Source organism: Gymnoscopelus braueri (genome assembly GCF_963280865.1).
Source record: "Gymnoscopelus braueri genome assembly, chromosome: 22".
In the NCBI taxonomy this organism is placed as follows: Eukaryota; Metazoa; Chordata; class Actinopteri; order Myctophiformes; family Myctophidae; genus Gymnoscopelus; species Gymnoscopelus braueri.
In genome coordinates, this window is record NC_137624.1 from 20,688,283 (window position 1) to 20,705,926 (window position 17,644).

At 41.0% G+C, this 17,644-nt stretch overlaps 1 protein-coding gene across 8 annotated transcripts in view; it reads left to right on the forward strand.

The window, feature by feature from the left end:
- The window catches only part of strbp (spermatid perinuclear RNA binding protein), a 130,298-nt gene that overhangs the window by 34,585 nt on the left and 78,069 nt on the right, over nucleotides 1-17,644 (forward strand). For all 8 annotated transcript variants that reach the window (XM_080420052.1, XM_080420051.1, XM_080420055.1 and 5 more), the window contains exon 2: nucleotides 4,670-4,780. The gene's annotated coding sequence lies outside the window, so the exon portion shown is untranslated. The remainder of the gene's footprint in view (nucleotides 1-4,669; nucleotides 4,781-17,644) is intronic.

The window sequence follows — 17,644 nt, forward strand, 5'->3', positions numbered from 1 at the left end:
AATCTCTCAATCGTCACTGCAAAGTTAACATTTTCAGCACACACCGTCAAATCTGAAATCTAAAGTTTGGAAGATGTTTGGGTTTTTGATAGAAGGAAGGAAAATAGTCTGGCCATTTCTAAGTTCTGTAGAACAGAGATTTAGATAAGGCAGTAGCACAACGGCATGGTAAAACCTATGTAGGTGATGAGGAGTCTATGGATGGATGCTAGTACAACAAGCAAGAACACGCAAAACACAGAGATTAAACACTTCTCCAGCCACAACATGACGAGGTCTACTGCAATCGCAGCATCTATAGCCCGTATTGTAGTTGTAGAGAGCGTTGTTGAGCTAAGGTATAAGAATAACAAGTAGCTAGACAGTATTTCACTGAAAAATGCCTGCCCAGTCAGAGATGTATATCAAAGTAAAGAAGTAAATTAAACAAGAATGACACTGAGAGGATATTCACAAATATGTTTGCTGAAACTGTAAACCCCCCCAACAAACACACTCTGATTCACACATTGAATCTTGGCCCGTTGTTAGCTTGTAGATCCGTTCTTTTTTGTTAATAGTATGTCTGCTTTAGATTGTGTTGCTACTACATTAGTTGTATGCTGTGACTGCTGGCTACTGCACACTGTTTACTGTCATGGTCTACCGGTCATATACTGAAATGGAAACTGCACATGGTTAATTGTCTACTGACACAATACAGTGCAATATACACGTTGGTCTTTACTGTGTACTGACCGTATACACTGAATGTAACCATACTGCACACTTTTTTACTAGTTAATTCCAACTTTTAAGTTATCAAATTGATAACCACGTTTATCAATTTGATAAAGGTTAAGGATTACTGGCATTCCTTTGAGGTCTTCAGGAATTTCTAAAGCCTACTCATTATAAATTAATACAGGGCAAAGCAGATAATTTGACATTGTTTTGATGTATTATTTCCCCTGTAGCCTAGTAATCAGCGTTGTTCTTATTGATTTAGAAAGAATTAGCCACAGCGAGAGTTTTTTAATGAGTGTAGCTGGCTGATCAATTGACAGAGCCACAAGGCAATTTGGTCGATAGGTTGCGGTTGCTTGGCCAGGCCCATACCTTCTGTCTCCTCCTAACAACTACATCTATGTACGGAAACGAGATATGAGAAATGAGAAGAGACAGACTCTTGGGCAGCAGGCGGATCTAGCTGTTTTGGCTCCCGGCCCAAATTTACACAAAGCTCAGTCTAATAAAAACACTTCCCTCTCTGTGGGGATCTACCAGAAACCTGTCCACAATTGCAGTTTCCCCAGCTCATCCTGTCAGAAACATTTGCCAGGCGTTAAAGCTAGGCACTATAGGCAGGTGCCATATACAGATATATGCAGGAGTTGTTATTAAGGGAAATTTGTCTCTGGCCTGGCCCTCCTGGCCAGTAACCTTTTTCAAGATCATTGTCCCCACCATTGTAACCAGCACTGGCAAGAAAATATGATCTGATGCAATAGTAAGTCATTTCAAAACTTCATTCTAAGTTGGAATATAGCTTGCGTCTATCTCACAATGGACATGTTCAGTGGCGCGGGAAGGGGGGGGGCTGTAGGGGCTTTTGAAAAAGGTGGATTTACCTGAGGCCTGAAGCATTCTTTCAGCCAAAAAGAATGTGCAGGTGTGGTGCTATTGTTTGCATGTGATATGTGGGCTCTGTACGTATGTGTGCTTGTGTGATCATGGGGGGGGGGGTATTGAAATCCTGTGGGATATGAAGCACACGTTTCATTTTTCATATTTAATGAATTGGTTTGTTATGTAAAGCACATTGAGTTGTTTTGCTGGATGACATGTCCCATACAATAAAGCTCAACTTGACTTAATGGGTAACCGTAGGATGAAGCTGGTGAATATCTGTAGTGAACGCTTCCTGGGGGCGATTTTGAAGAGCGATCGAAGCCAGTTGTTTAGGAGCCGTTTGTCCGTTTCTCCACTTTTTAATGGGCAAAGATGGTCTCCACGGCAGTGGTTCCCACCTGTGCCTTGGGATTTTGTGAGAACCACACATTACTGCAATATCAACAACTATACAACAAAGTTTTGAGTTATTTTGGAATTTAGTCAATGTGCTTGGTGCACATTTCTCAGTACAGAGGCAAATTCTATACCCCAATAAAAATATTTTAACCACTTTCAACCTATTATTAACCTATTACTATTATTTTGTGCATGTCATAGGGGTCATTATATGGTTTCCCCAACACATTTTAATGTAATTAGCAGATCTGCAAGCTCACATGCTTGTATATTGTATCATTTTGAGCTTATAGATCTCTAATTTCGTTTTTTTTTTTTTACTTTGTGAAACCATAACGTTTATGGAGTGATTATGATAGTGATGATGTGTTAGTACTGCTCTCTGCCGTCCTCCCTCCTTCCAGAGTCTTCTGTCGTTACTTCTCTCGCGTTCGTTGTCTCCCGTTCGTTTTATCTGTAACTTTCGCTCGCCCCATGACACCCCACTGCTCCCATCCATGCCTGCTGTGCGTGGTTATGAGGAGGGGATGGTTATGAGGAGGGGACCACAGCAAAGCAGTGGGAGTCTGCGCTTTATGAAATGCTAATAATTTCTCCATTGCACAGAGATTAAAGATGATGTGCACACACTGGTGTGCCTGTTGGAGGTCTCATTCTTTCAGCCTCTTTCTCTCTCCGCCTGTCTCTCCTCTTTGTTGCTCTGCCTGTCTCTCCTCTTTGTCTCTCCGCCTGTCTCTCCTCTTTGTCTGACTGCCTGTCTCTCTCCTCTTTGTCTCTCTCTCCGCCCTATCTCGCCTCTTGACTAGAAAACAATTTCCCTCTTCTTATTTATCATCTAACAATCTGTCATCCAACAATGATTAATTGTCCAACAAAGTGCCAAAACGCTTTCTAAACCGTGACTATTATTCTCTAAATTTTAGAGCCTGACTGATATATCGGACATTATTGTTTTTATTTCACGTATCAGCAATTACACAGATGATGTCTCACGATTTACCACATTGCTTGTATATATAGACATTTTAATGTACTACTTTTATGTTTGCCTATTTGTTAATTTGCTAACTAAGTTTTGCAAATTCGGACCCAAAGATCTGGCATGGCTCTGGGTGTAATCTAATCGTGACTGTTATGCGTGGGCGCACGCAGGCATGTTTCTTTGTGCGTGTATTCTACTGCAGCGGTTCTCAACCGGTGGGCTGAGAACCACTGGTGGGCCGTGAGGGTATTGCAAGTGGGACCCCAAATAATTGGGAAAACACTACGGTTTTATTGATACAAATAAATAAAATAAAAGTGAAACATGAAAAAAAAAAAAAAATCTTTAAAACCTTGAATAAAGAGTTTTCATTGTGATAAATATGAAATTAAAAGTATGATAATCGAAACCAGAATACAATCAATTGATTGATTATTAAAACAGCATGCTCTGAAAATGCAAACGCCGCACTACCCAACCATCTGACCACGTAACTGCCGTGTTAGTGGTCAGATGGGTGGGCCGCGAATCCTTTATATTTTCAAGTAGGCCCTATACAGAAAAGGTTGAGAAACATTGTTCTAATGTATATCCTGTGATTGTCTGGTCCTCTGCTCTTCCAGAGGGTGTTGGGTTTGTTGTGCACTGTGAATTGTACGCTGTGGAGATGATAGAAAAAACTATGAACCGACAGTATGTTCTTTTTGTAGGTGAAACATCTGATTTGGGTGGGCAGTGTGAACCCATTAACTCATTTACTGCCAATAACGCATATATGCGTTCTATTGAATACATCACTTGCCTGCCAATAACGCATAAATGCGTTCTATTAAAAAAAAAAAAAAAAAAAAAAAAAGAATTTTTTTTTTTTTTTTTTTTTTTTCGTTTTTTTCTTATTTTTAGACCCAAAGACCAAGGAGATATGATATATCAAAGATTTAAACTCCTATCCACTTCCTTGTTAACTTAAAACTTAAAAAATCTGTATCTCGGCTCCTGAGTACTTTTTGTTTTTCAATTAAAAATCTCTGGCAGCCAACAGCTAAAAATCTGAAATAACTCTGGCAGAAATACAGTTAAGACCGGGAACGCATCTGTGTCATTTTAAGATTTATTTGGCTATTCAAAAATAGCAGACATACAGGCTCATAGCGAGTGCCACGCTATGAGCTTGTAGATCTGCTATTTTTTAAAATGTGTGCAAATCTTTGAATACATATATTTTTTTGTAACATTTGTAAAATATTTTTTTCCAAGGACCTCCAGAAGCAAAGATTTGAGTTCAAAATGTTTGCTTCAAAAAATGTAGTACTCAAAGATTTGCAAAAAAGAATCTTGAGCTTGTAGACCTGCTAATTTCGAATAGCCAAAGTATAAAATAGTGGTTATACTGTAGCTCAAATCTAAAATGGCACAGATGCGTTCCCGGATTGAATGGGTTAATCAAGTTACATTTATTCATAAAATCCTATTTCCAGACAGCATCTCGGATTTTGCTATTCTTGTCAGATTGTTGGTTTTGTCTCTAACCTGCCTTATGAATCAACACATCTATACAATGTTTATTTATTTATGTGTCAATAATATTTTATCTGCTCCTATTGCCAGCTTGTACAGTGTCCTACCTCCATTCTCGCATTATGAAATGAAGTGACCTTTGACCTTCTGTGTTCACAGGTACTGAACCCTGCCTGCCCTGACACTCCAGATCTACAGACAGACAGACAGACAGACATATACTGAAGAAGCAGCAAACTGATAAACAAACAGAAAGGCGGACAGTGGAAGGTGAGTGAAACAAATATAGGCATCTCGTCTGTTTGTCTCTGTCTGTCTCTCTCTAGCGCTCTCTCTGTGTTTCTCTGTCTGTCTCTCTCTCTATCTCTCTTTGTCTAGTACTCTGTCTCTCTTTCTCTCTCTCCCCACACTCTGGCTCACTCAGTGAAGGGGACTGATACAGACCACGTGGCTCTTTGTTTTTAAAGCTGCCCAAGCAGGAGAATGACAGAGGCCCGATAGAAGAGGTGTGTGTGTGTGTGTGTGTGTGTGTGTGTGTGTGTGTGTATAGAATGATAGATAAACCCTTATTGATCCCACGGGGGACATTCAGTTGTCAATGGCAAGTTACAGCAGTAAAGAAGGAGACATACTACGGATACAGAAAAAGGAGACAGAGCTAGCCTATGGGTAGCAAAAAAGAAAACAAAAAAAACTACTATTAGCATTGATAAAGAAACTATTAGTATGATAGTGTGTGCGCATGCAAAGTAAGATGTGTGTGTGTGTGATTGTTTGATCTCCTTGTGTCAACCTGAGTTTACGAAGACGGCATCACATTCATTGATTTATTTGTGTAACATGTTTATACTTGTCAGAAAAAGATGTGTTTGGTTTTGTCGTACGTGTGTTTGCCAGCTTGGGGTGCATGTTGCTGCGTTTAGTCTTTCCTGGATGAAGTAGGGAGTGACAGGAGGGCGGAGAAGATGTGAATGTACCAAGTGTCCTGAAGCAGCTTTTTTTTTATCTAATGTGCTGCTGTGCTCGTGTTCAGCTCTAATGTGTATGGTCACTGTGGTGACAGGGTTAACCATAAGTCCTATATACTGTTGTTTGACAAATAGCAAAAATAGCAATCTACAAGCTCACAGTCACAACGCATTGCGTTGTGAGATTTATTTTAAGAGGTTTATTTTCTCTTATTTATTTAGTTTTTTGTGGAAAAGAAATCAGATTCTGAAAATGTTTGAAAATATTTGCCCCAAATAGGAACGACTGGGTTAATGTGGTGAAGATAAAGTTGTACATTATTTGTGCAAAAAGAGCTTAATGTTTAAACGCAACAATTATCTACGAGTTAAAAAATTCTGCAGTAAACTTCAAAGGGCTTCGTGTCTTTTGTGTGCATGAACCTGACATAAGGACACATGGATGATGCGTGCCATAAAGCCTCATTCACACGTCCCTTGGTTTCTGGGAGAGTGTTTGTGTGTGTTTGTATGACAGTATATGAGGTCAGTGCCGCCGTATCAATAGAGTTCATCTCTGCTTCAGGCTGTTTCCACAGAGAACTGAGGACAGGGATTCTCCTGTGTGAGAGACTACGCCTTTATTCTTACCCTGCTTCACCTCTCCGTACCTGCCAACCCGCCTGCCACCCTTCTTTCTCTCACTGTCTCTTACTTGGATTTTCCCTTACATCCTTCTGTCATTGTTTGCTTAATGCTTTCATTCTGTCTCCCACTCTTCTTTCCCCTAACCATTCTCCTTTCATTTCTCTCTTTCCATAACCCATTCAATCAGGGGACGCATCCCTGTCATTTTAGATTTCTTTGGCTATTCAAAAATAGCAGATCTACAAGCTCGTAGCGCGGCACCGAGTGCCGCACTATGAGCTTGTAGATCTGCTATTTTTTTGAAAAATCGTGAAAATTTGGGCAAATCTTTGAATGTATATATTTTTCAAAGCGAACATTTGTAACTCAAAACTTTGCTTCTGGGGGTCCATGGAACTAAATATTTTACAAATGTTCGCTTTAAAAAATATTTAAAGATTTGCGCACATTTTCACGATTTTTCAAAAATAGCAGATCTACAAGAGTGCCGCGCTACGAGCTTGTATATCTGCTATTTTTGAACAGCCAAAGACATCTAAAATGGCAGAGAAGCGTCACTGGATTGAATGGGTTAAAATTCTTTCTATCACTGTCTCCCATTCCCGTTTACCTCAGTCTATCCGTCTCCATCTGTCCATTTTCCCATGATCCAATATGTCCTCTTTGCAATTTGTACTGTTGCAATATGCATTCATCTATCTGTTCATATACCTGTCTTTCATATATTAATCAACCCATCGTCTGTGCATGTGCGCCTGTCTGTCATGCACCATCATCTGTTAATCTTCTACAGCACCTGTCAGCCATCCACCCCGTCTGTCATCTGTTCATCTAACTGGGTGTAATCCACCCATACGTTAATCTATCCATCCTTTCATCTATGTATCTATTGAGCCACCCACCTATACATCATTCATGCTTTCTATCCATTTTTCATCCTTTCACCCATACCCTCTGTTGTTCAACACTATGCCTTCTTTACAATTTGTCATTTTGTATTATGCACCCAGCTGACCTTCCATCCAACCATTCCTGCATCTATCACAATATTAGAATGTGATTGATATGTATTGTCGAGAGACAAAAGACTGTATGTATGCATGCATGTCATATGTATGTATATATGGACATGGTGTGTGATATGACATTCAAAGCTTCACATAAACACAGTAGTTGTTTAGTTTGCATTTGCATAACTGGCCACCCTCTATCCTTGCCTACAGCCTTCCAACCCAATGAACCCATCTGTCCATCTGAATGTTATCCGTTTTATTCATTGGACATTTTACATCCCTCCATCTATTCACCTCTTTTCTTGCAAATCTACGCATCTTTTTATGTCTATTGATCTTCCCAGCCACCCACCAGGCTGTCATAATCTACCTGTGTCCTTTCTTCTCATGTTCTCATCCTCATCTTCTTCCCTTATCTGTCGATGCTTTCCTTCTGTCCTCTGCCTCCTTTGCTTCCTTCCCCTTTCAAACGGTCTACTCTCCTTTAGACCTGCCATTCTCCCCTTCCTGTCATCCTGCTGTTTGCCTTCATTCTCCTCTGCTGTTGCCAACTTATTATGTCTCAATGTTTCCAAGTCTCTAATCACCCCCCCTGCACACACACACACACACACACACACACCCACACCCACACCCACACACACGCACACAAAGTCTGTACTACAACAGTGTTTATTTGTTGTTTGTGTGTTTTAATAGGTGTTTCTCAACCTTTTTCATTTTTTTTAAAGATTTATTTTGGGCATTTACTGCACTATTTCAGAAAAGCCAGTGTTGTAGAGAGATAGGAAACCCAGGGCAGAGAGAGGGCACAAAGATTGCACCAAACTGGCTGAGCCAGCATGCAGGCACCGCGGTTGTTTCTCTCCTTAAGGCAACATTGTCAGAGTGACATGCTCAGCTGTATAACTGTTATAAAAAAGAGCCATGGTTGACAGCAGTGTACTGCAGGCTGCCAATGCTAGATCAGGCCTCGGGGGATGTACCGTAGGGCTTGATCACTGGCACAGAGGTATTGTAAACTGGTTGCACGTGATCCCTTACTTGTGAATTCCAATACTAACTCAGTACTCACTCCATTCAGCCCCTTCAATCACCCTGTTCCAGTGTAAGGACCAATATCATGACAATGTATTGTAACCGTACCATTGGTTATAGTAGTTACTTAGTAGTTATTATAGAAGTAAAACACTTTTTTTTTTTTTTTTAAGTATCCTTTATCACCCTGATGGATTTGGCTCTGATGTAGAATGTAGTTGATATTCATCAATGGCAGCGGCCATAGTCGTTTTAAGTGTATTCAAAGTGTCCAGTTGATCATAAAGCTCCCATCATTCAAATATCCATCCTCACCACCAACACGTGTGTGTGTGTGTGTGTGTGTGTGTGTGTGTGTGTGTGTGTGTGTGTGTGTGTGTGTGTGTGTGTGTGTGTGTGTGTGTGTGTGTGTGTGTGTGTGTGTGTGTGTGTGTGTGTGTGTGTGTGTGTGTGTGTGTGTGAGAGAGAGAGAGATTAATTGTGGTGTTTTAGTAGAACACCACATCCAGACACTAAGAGCTGCTGTAATCCCTGCTAACTGCCGGCTCCACAGAGTGCATCATCGAATTGGACAATACTTTTTACAATGTAGAATTTGCAAGGCTGCCATGTGGGTCTGTCTGTGTGCTTGCTGTTATGAGCGGCCTGTTGCTGTTGTGTCTGTCAAATAGTTTATTTCTCACTATAAACACATGCCCCACACACACACACATGCACACACATCGAAGCTTTGTAAGGTTATGTGAGTGTACTCCATGCTACTTGCTTGCCTTCCTGAGTCTATTCTGTCATCCTCTGTTTGTCTACATCTTTTCTCCCATCTTCATTGTCACCCCAGTTTTCCCTCCAAACTGTTTATCTCTCTCTCTCTCTCCGTCTGTCTCTCTCTCTCTCTCTCTCTCTCTCTCTCTCTCTCTCTCTCTCCTACTCTCTCTAGCCGCAGTGTCCTTGAGAAAGCAGTGACTTTGCCAGTGAGTGCAGCAGAGCGCATCTCTCACTCTCACTGTATGTCTCTCTGTCTCTCCTCTCTCTCTCTCTCTCTCCCACTCTCCCTCTCGTTATGTCTCTCTCTCTCTCTTGCTCTCGCTTTCTCAGAGTAGATCCATGGCAGCATTGTCAAGTAGAACTAACCCTTACAAGTCTCTTTGGTTCACAGCCATAAATAATTCATCACCTGAAACCTTGGCTATATTTTATTCAAGTATTGACAAACCTATCCTGAGGAAGAAAATTGAGAGAGTCATTTCCTGTGTAAAACATTTGCCCACTTACATGGTTTGCAACAACTTAATCTTCAACAAATTGAATGAATGCACTCGGTCGAGTAAAAAGAATGCACTCGGTCGAGTAAAAAGAATATACTAAATAATGGACATAATTGCCATTTTACATTCATGATATTATTATTACCATGTTGTTGTTACCACATATACTGTATAATATATAAACCCTCAAAAGAACAGCAGTGGAAACGAGCTGTCAGCTTTCTTGCGTTTTTGTCCTTTTGAATCATATGTATTATTTTATTTTTTTAATGAGATGCAAGTAGGGATGCAAATTATCGATTAATTCCTTAATTGATAGCTGATAACCTCATCGATCGATTAATCTATTAATTGATAAGCAGCGTTTTCTTAGGACCAAAAGGAAAATTCTTGTCCGAAACCGAAAATGAGTGCAGAAACATAATTGCCTTGATGTATAACATTAACGAGCGTCAACGAGCATCAGCTGGACACAGACACGCCTCCCCTCTGCAGTGCTCTATGGAGTCTCATTTCTCTCCAAAAGCCCTTGGATATGATGGAATATGATTAAGGATTACTGTGATTATATTAAGCTCACATTTGATATCACACACACCATACCTGTAACTTTCACTAGCGCCAAATAAAAACAAAAGTTCAAAAAGAAAATAAATCAATTAAGTGAAAATCGATACATTTAATAGAGTAAATTCTTAACGGCAGTTCATCGATTATAGATTACTTGTTAACATCCCTAGATGCAAGCATAGTGCATCATATCACATGTACTGTGTACAGTACATCACATTTATATTGATTTTCCTAGGCCCTCCGTTGAACTTGAACCAATGCATCTCAGGTGATCCAAAGAGCAGTAACCCGATGCCTGCCGGTATCTTGTGTGAAAACTCTGGATTACTAAAGCTGCCCTCTGCAGATCTTGGATCATTACAGCCTATTGTCACAGTTTTCCGTGGTTGCTGAAATATTGATAGAGACTGATTGTCTGGTTGTAAGAAGACCCGCTGCTGCCTCCCGACGCTGTTTGTTCTGCCGCCTTCTGTTTTCCGTCGGAGTTTGCTGTGTGTGTGCGTGCGTGTGACCGTGTGTCTGCTCACAGTTTGTTCCTGATGCCTGCTGTGTTTTCTGTTGGAGATCAGGTGTCCTCTGTTCCGCTGGGGACTGTGCCATATGGCAGATGAGTGAGCATGTATGGATTTTGATGTATTTTAAGCTCTAATACGACGTGTATTTTTGGGCCTGCATAATGATAGCACAGAAGTAGGGGTGCAACAGTTAATTCATCAAACTAATTGATTTAATCGATTGTTTTTAGTAACATTTTAGTAAAACATATCCATTTTGTGGAGAAATTTCTTTTTTTCCCATTTTTAAAAACAAATTGCAAAAATAGTCAATTTACAAGCTCATAAGGTGTCTTATTGTGATGCATTGTGAGCTTGTAGATGAGCTATTTTTACTATTATATTATAGAGTATTATATCATTTCATTAAGTATGAAATAGGGCTTAAAGGGCAAGACCACTTTGGTAGAGGTTTGGGTTGTGTAGTTACCTTGCCATGATGTAACTCCAAAGGTGGACAAGAAATCAAAAGTAATTGTTCCATTGATTAGAAATGGATAATTCAAAATATGCTCCTCATTGACTTACATTGTACGGTAAAACAGCTTTAAAAGTCTCTCTTTTAGCACATAAACGGACGCACACAAAGCTGATTCAGAAAATATAGAGCATCACCAAACCCAGTACGTTTTTTTTTATTTATAGAAATGCCCAAATCAACAGGAAGTTAACATTTTTATAAAAAAAAAAACAGTACTGGGTTTGGTGATGCTCTATATTGTCTGAATCAGCTTTGTTTGCGTTCGTTTATGTGCTAAAAGAGTGACTTTGAGAGCTATTTCAGTGTACAATGTAAGTCAATGAGGAGCATATTTTGAATTATCAATTTCTAATCAATGGGGCAATTATTTTTGATTTCTTGTCCACCTTTGGAGTTACATCATGGCAAGGTAACTACACAACCCAAACCTCTACCAAAGTGGTCTTGCCCTTTAAAAGGGCATGACACCCTAGGCTGATTTTGTAGTTTTTTTTTTCCACTTCAGGTGAAAAACTACAGCAGGGTAAAAACATTGCACACAGTGATCTAAGCAACACAGCTGCAGCTAATTATGAATAATGTGTGTGTTAGATTTTAGGTGTGTCAGTACTGTCTATCACGCGTGCCCATTGGCATTTACTGTCTGGACATACCTATGACTCTCTTTGTTAATTTGTTTGGTGCAGCTGTACTAGTCTGCCATGTTTTTAATCTGCTGTAGTTTTTAACCAGAACTGGGAGACAAACTACAAAATCTGCCTGGGGTGTCATAGATTGAACAAAAAACAATACGTTAGATGGATGTAGTTCCATTGGATGTTCAGAGGATGACTGTTCCTTTGAATATTACGTAGCTCAGTTGTAGTAAAAGATTGCCCCTGCAATATGATGTCCTCGATTGGCCTCCTCAGTGCTGGCTGGAAGCTGTTATGCATAGCAGCCCCAGTTAAAGCTTAGACCAATACAGTTTCTGGGTGCGTACGGTATAGTGAGCTAATCCCTCACTGTCTTTGATTGCTCTATGGAGTCTACCTCTTTGTGGGATTATTCGGCATAGTGACATCAAGGAGTCTGTGTTCATGCTTGCGAAGAGTTCTATATGGATTGCACGTGTTGAAGCAGTTGATGATGATGTCCCATCTGCTCTTCTCTGTTCTTAGACCTATTTTCATAGTCGAGGCTCTGAATCGGTCTACCCCTATAGAGTAGAATGCTGGTTCAATCAGCCTTAGGCTGGAAGGTGGGAGGCCAGACATCCAGGGGATTTCTGGGTGTCCTCTCAACTTGCTGCATTGAAAGTAGGGATGTTAACAATTAATCAACTATCGATTAATTGCCGTTAAGAATTTACTCGATCATTAACAATTAATTGAACATTCCGCGGTTCTTATTTCCCATCGTTCATTATCGGAAACCAAGAATAATTGTATTGATACGTTTACTTAAGTAAAACATTTGAGTACTTTTTCCACCACTGGGTTTAACCATTATGTCTTGGGTGAGGAGCGAGATGAAAGGCAGCATGCTGGCCCTCCAGCTTGGGGGTTGGGCGTGGCGCTAACAACGCCACCCCGTACAAAACAAAACAAAACTATTGTTACAGAAACTACAATGGGCATTCATGTTGACATCAGGCCCATAGTAGTAGACCCCGGCCACCCAAATGCTTTTGGTGGCTCTTTAAAAAAAAAAAAGATAACTTTGGCAACTGTCTGCTGATCTGAAATTTAAGGAAGCAAGCCCTCTGGCATCGTAGTCATGGTAGCTAACAATGGTAGTCCCATTGTTAAGCCACAGAGCGTGTCCTCACAGCACCGGTTATCTCACAGCACAATCTTTTCACATTCATTCATATTTCACCACTTAGGCTGTACTAATAAGACGGTTTACTTATTAATTATGGACAAAAAAAATGTTATTCGAAGAAAGAATTTTGCCAGGTTATAGATGCTTGACTTAAATCAATTTGTCTCCAACTGAGGAGGTTTGCATGGCACACACCTTTCCTAATTCTTGAATTAACAAGCTGCTATGCTACGCTTCTGTGTTCCATTGGGATGATGTTCAATATCCATTCTCTCTCTCTCTCCCTCTCTCTCTCTCTCACTCTCTCTCTCTCTCTCTCTCCCCCTGTTTTCGTCCCAAGCTCTGTTGGGAATGCCTCTGTAGTCATGGCGACCAATCCCAAGGGAAAAGTTGAAGTTCAGTTCTTTCTCTCTGTTCCCTTCTTTGTGTCTCGCCTTGTACGACCTTGTGCTTTAAAAAAAACTTACACTTGTGTGTGTGTGTGTGTGTGTGTGTGTGTGTGTGTGTGTGTGTACTTATATAAGTATATATACTGTATACACACACACAAATTTTTTTCTTACTATTGAATTAGGTCTTCATTCTTGTAGTTCTGAGGTTGAAAGTTCAATTAAGCATTAATATAATACCATTTGACATAATGAGCCAAAATGAACAATCTCTAGTGGGTAGTAGAGACGTGCTCTCTGTTATTCACATTTCCATCCTTTTCATGTTCCATTGTTAAGCGCTACAGCTAGAAAGATAATATAATTAAAATAATTAAGAATCAGAATAGGTTTAATTGTCACATCACAGGTTTACAGGTGTAAATTAGTAGGTGCTGCATCATTTCGTTTCGTTGGGCGGCCTGGTGACAGGCAGCGTTCAGGCCTTGCTCAATGAAGTGGATGGCAGTGTCCACACCACAACTATGATGATGTTATACGGTAGTCAAAATGCTTCGTGTGGACAGCCTTTAAGATGGCCCTATTATGGGCTTTATCATAGGGGAAAAACGTTGAAGAAAGGGGTGTAGGTGGTTAAGATTTTCCCCACACATTCTATACTCTCCTTTTATGTCTGTTTCCTTAATGTCTGTCTGTCCCTCTGTCCGTCTGGTGTTTGCCTTTCTGTCTGTCAGTTCTGTCAATCATTCAGTTACAGTATTGTTTGGGTGTGTAGACTCTGTCTCTGTCCAATCAATCACAATGACTACTGTAGGCGGGTGTGATTAACCTTTTCTCTTCTATGATATCTGTGGCTCATACAGTATGTGCTTGAACCTTGGACATTAGATGACAATGAAGTTACTTTCCCTTCTCTTTTGCTCTGTGTGTGTGTGTGTGTGTGTGTGTGTGTGTGTGTGTGTGTGTGTGTGTGTGCGTGTGTGTGTGTGTGATAAAGTGCTGCAACTGAAACAGTTTGAACTCCTTTTGTGCTTTCTTAAATCTTAACTTCAGAGTTGAATAGAGATTGCCTTGGTTGAAGACACACACACACACAGACCTACATTATAGTCAGGCAGACTACAGAAACCATATATATATATATTTTTCTTTCACAACTGTCTTCCTGTCTTTCATTTCCCTTCCGGCTGTCATTCAGTTCCTTCCTCCTCAAATCCCTCTCTATCTCTTCTGCTCCTACCTGCTCCTCTCACACCTTCCTCTCCCCCCCTCGTCCTCTTTTTGTTCCACTTCTCCCTCTCTCTCCCTTCCTCCATCCATTCTTTCTTTGACTCTCACCTTCTCCCTCCTTGTCTCAACATTTTCTCCTCATCCCTCCTTCACCTCACCTCTGTTCTTTTCTCCTCCTCTTTCATCCCCTCCTTCTTCCTTTCCTCCTCTGTCTTCCCCTCCTTGCCTCTCGCTGCCTCGCCTCCCTTCCTTTCTCCTCTTCCCCTCCTTTGTTTCTCCTCCTTTTTCATCCCCTCCTTTACTTTCTCCCCGGTCTTCTCCACTCTCTCATCTCCCCTTCTTTTCCTTTCTCTCCTTTCTTCACCCCCTTCCCTCCTCCGTCCTTGCTTTCTTCTCCTCTTTCTTTGTTCTTCGTTACTGCTATCCTTTAACTTTGATTTTCCTCATCTTTCCTCTATCGTTCTTTTTGCCCCTCCTCCCGCTTTCCTTGGCTGCTTTCCCTCTATGCGTTCTTTTCATCATCCTCTGATGGGGCCCGTTTCCTCCTCCCTCACACCTTGTCTCCTTCACCCTTCACCTTTCCTCTCTGTCCTTTCCTTTCCTTCCTTCTCCTTCCCATAATATTTAAGAAAATAATCGATAGTCGCAGCCCTAATATTTTTCTTTTATCCCTCTCTCCTCTTCTGGCCATCAGGCCCTCCTCATTCTCACTTGCTCCTCTCCATCCTCCCTTTAGCTCTCTCCCTCTGCCACATCTTCCGTCCTTATTCTCTTCATCTTGCCCTCCTCCCACCTTCCCTCCAACAATCCCCTCTTTTCTCTCTATCCCTCTCATGATCCCCTTCCCTCCCTCCCTCCCTCTCTTTCTGTCCTCAGCCCTCTGAAGCCCTAATTTATACCTGGTTGCACGTCGGCGTCACGCCCCCGAAAATGTGCAGATGGCGGCACATTGTCAACTTGTAGATCTGTTATTTTCAGCCCGTGCGACCACGTCCTACGACAGTGGATGAATTTAAGCATAAGAGTCGGATAGACGGAGAGGAAGTGCGTAATGAAATGGCTGTGTCGAGCACACTACCCAAATTGACCTGGAATGAATGGAGTCACTGATCCACTCCTGCTCAGCTCTGTGAGGGGTGGGGGGGGGTTGGGGGAGGGGGGATGGTAGCAGCTGGCTCATGTGGGACACGGACACACTATGAATATGATTTGCACGCGACATGCTGCAACATAGACTGCTGATTTGGACATGCATCTCTCTCATAAGCATATGTATGTACAGGATAAATTGACACACGCACACACACCCCCACACACACACACACACACACACACACACACACACACACACACACACACGTATTGCGATACTTGTGAGGACAGCAACAGTTTTGGGTGATGATTCTATGAATGGCGTAAAAAAAATAGTTTTGCCATTTTTATCCCTAACCTAAAGCCAAAAAATTGCCGATCTACAAGCTCACAACACGTCACGCTGTTGTGAGCTTGTAGATCCCCTATTTGTGGTGCATGACACCGGTGCACTAGTACAAATCAGGCATAATCCTAACCCCAGCATCTAAACCTAACCTCCTAATGTCTAATCCTAACCCTAATCCCAACCTCTGAATGTCTAATCCTAACCCTAACCTCACCCTGAATCCTTTCCCAATATCAGCTTAACTCTAAAAGCTATTTTTTTCCTTTTTGTTACATAAAACAACCATTTTCTTGTGAGGTCCAGGAAAATTGCCCTCACAATGTCTATTTCTCATATTACTATACTTGTGAGGGCCAAATGTCCCCATAAGTATAGTCGAATTTAAGCACACACACACACACACACACACACAGGCACCACACCACACAAAATGACTCTTCCTGAAACCTTTTGCATCTACTGTAGATATATGCTGCTGTCCAGGTCTTTATTGTAGTTTTATTGCAGTATTTCTTTTACACTGACTTATGCCTTCTCATTTGTGTTGAGTGTGCAACTTATGTCCTCTTCCCTTTGGGACTGTGAGATACAGATGTAATGAGGTTCCAGGGGTCCCCAGCTAAATTATTTACAAGAACCAAAATGGACCCTTGCACGTCTGTAACTCAGAGAGTGTACAAATGGGACCAAATGGAGCCTTACAGGTCTGTAACTCAAGAGAGTGTACAAATGGGACCAAATGGACCTGTGAGATTATGGGCGTCCATGTGATGATAGATATTACAGGTACTACAGTACCATTACTGTAGTCACCCAACTAATATTTACTACATCCATTTATTCAACTACTTACTAAAAGGCAGCTAAATGCTATTAGTAGGATAGGGAGGCTACAATCAGTGTTTACAAATTTCATGAGAAAAACAAGCAGACCAGATCTACAGTATAACAAGCCTCACTCACTCACTCACTCATTATTTGAGTGAGTGAGCATTATTTTCTTGGAACATGGAGCAATTTCAGGCAGCTAAATGGTTTATAAATGCAGTGCATTTGGTCTGATTTGTGTTCTTTATCACAATCCAATTAATTTGCAGAGCTGGTCAACAGAACTAATGGAGGTGTGACATGACGGGCTACAGTATGCTCAATAATCTGTGTCATCTCATTTGGCTTTGAGATTGTTCCCAGTGTCCATCAGCCTCACTGATGAGAACGGTGCTGCATGTCTTTTATGTTTATCTGTGAACCAGATCTGTGTGATGTGCCTGTATTTCACACTTACTGTACTATATCTGCACTTTGTGTTTGAATGGTTTAATCATCATTCCATTTCTCCAGCTCTCTGTCTCACACTCTTTGTATATACTTTTGATGTAGTTCACACACTTATTGCCTGGCATCGTTAGGAAGAATACTACAGTCCTGTGTGTTTTCTTTGTTGTTCACGTCATGTGTGTGTGTGTGTGTGTGCGTGTGTGTGCGTTGGGTGGGGGGAGGGAATGCTGTTGTAGACTGCTGCTATGGAAAGCCTGTGCATATTTTTGAGTAAATTTAGCAGGTCGGTATGCAGATCTGTGTTATGATTGGAGCAAACATTTTATGCAAATACAGCACCTTTTGAGGGCTTCTGAACAATATTTGTCATTAGTTTGAGTTGTTAATTGGTTTACAATAATGCATAGATACATTTGCATAAAGCAAGCATATTTGTCCACTCCCAAGAGTATTACATACTTGAGAAATATC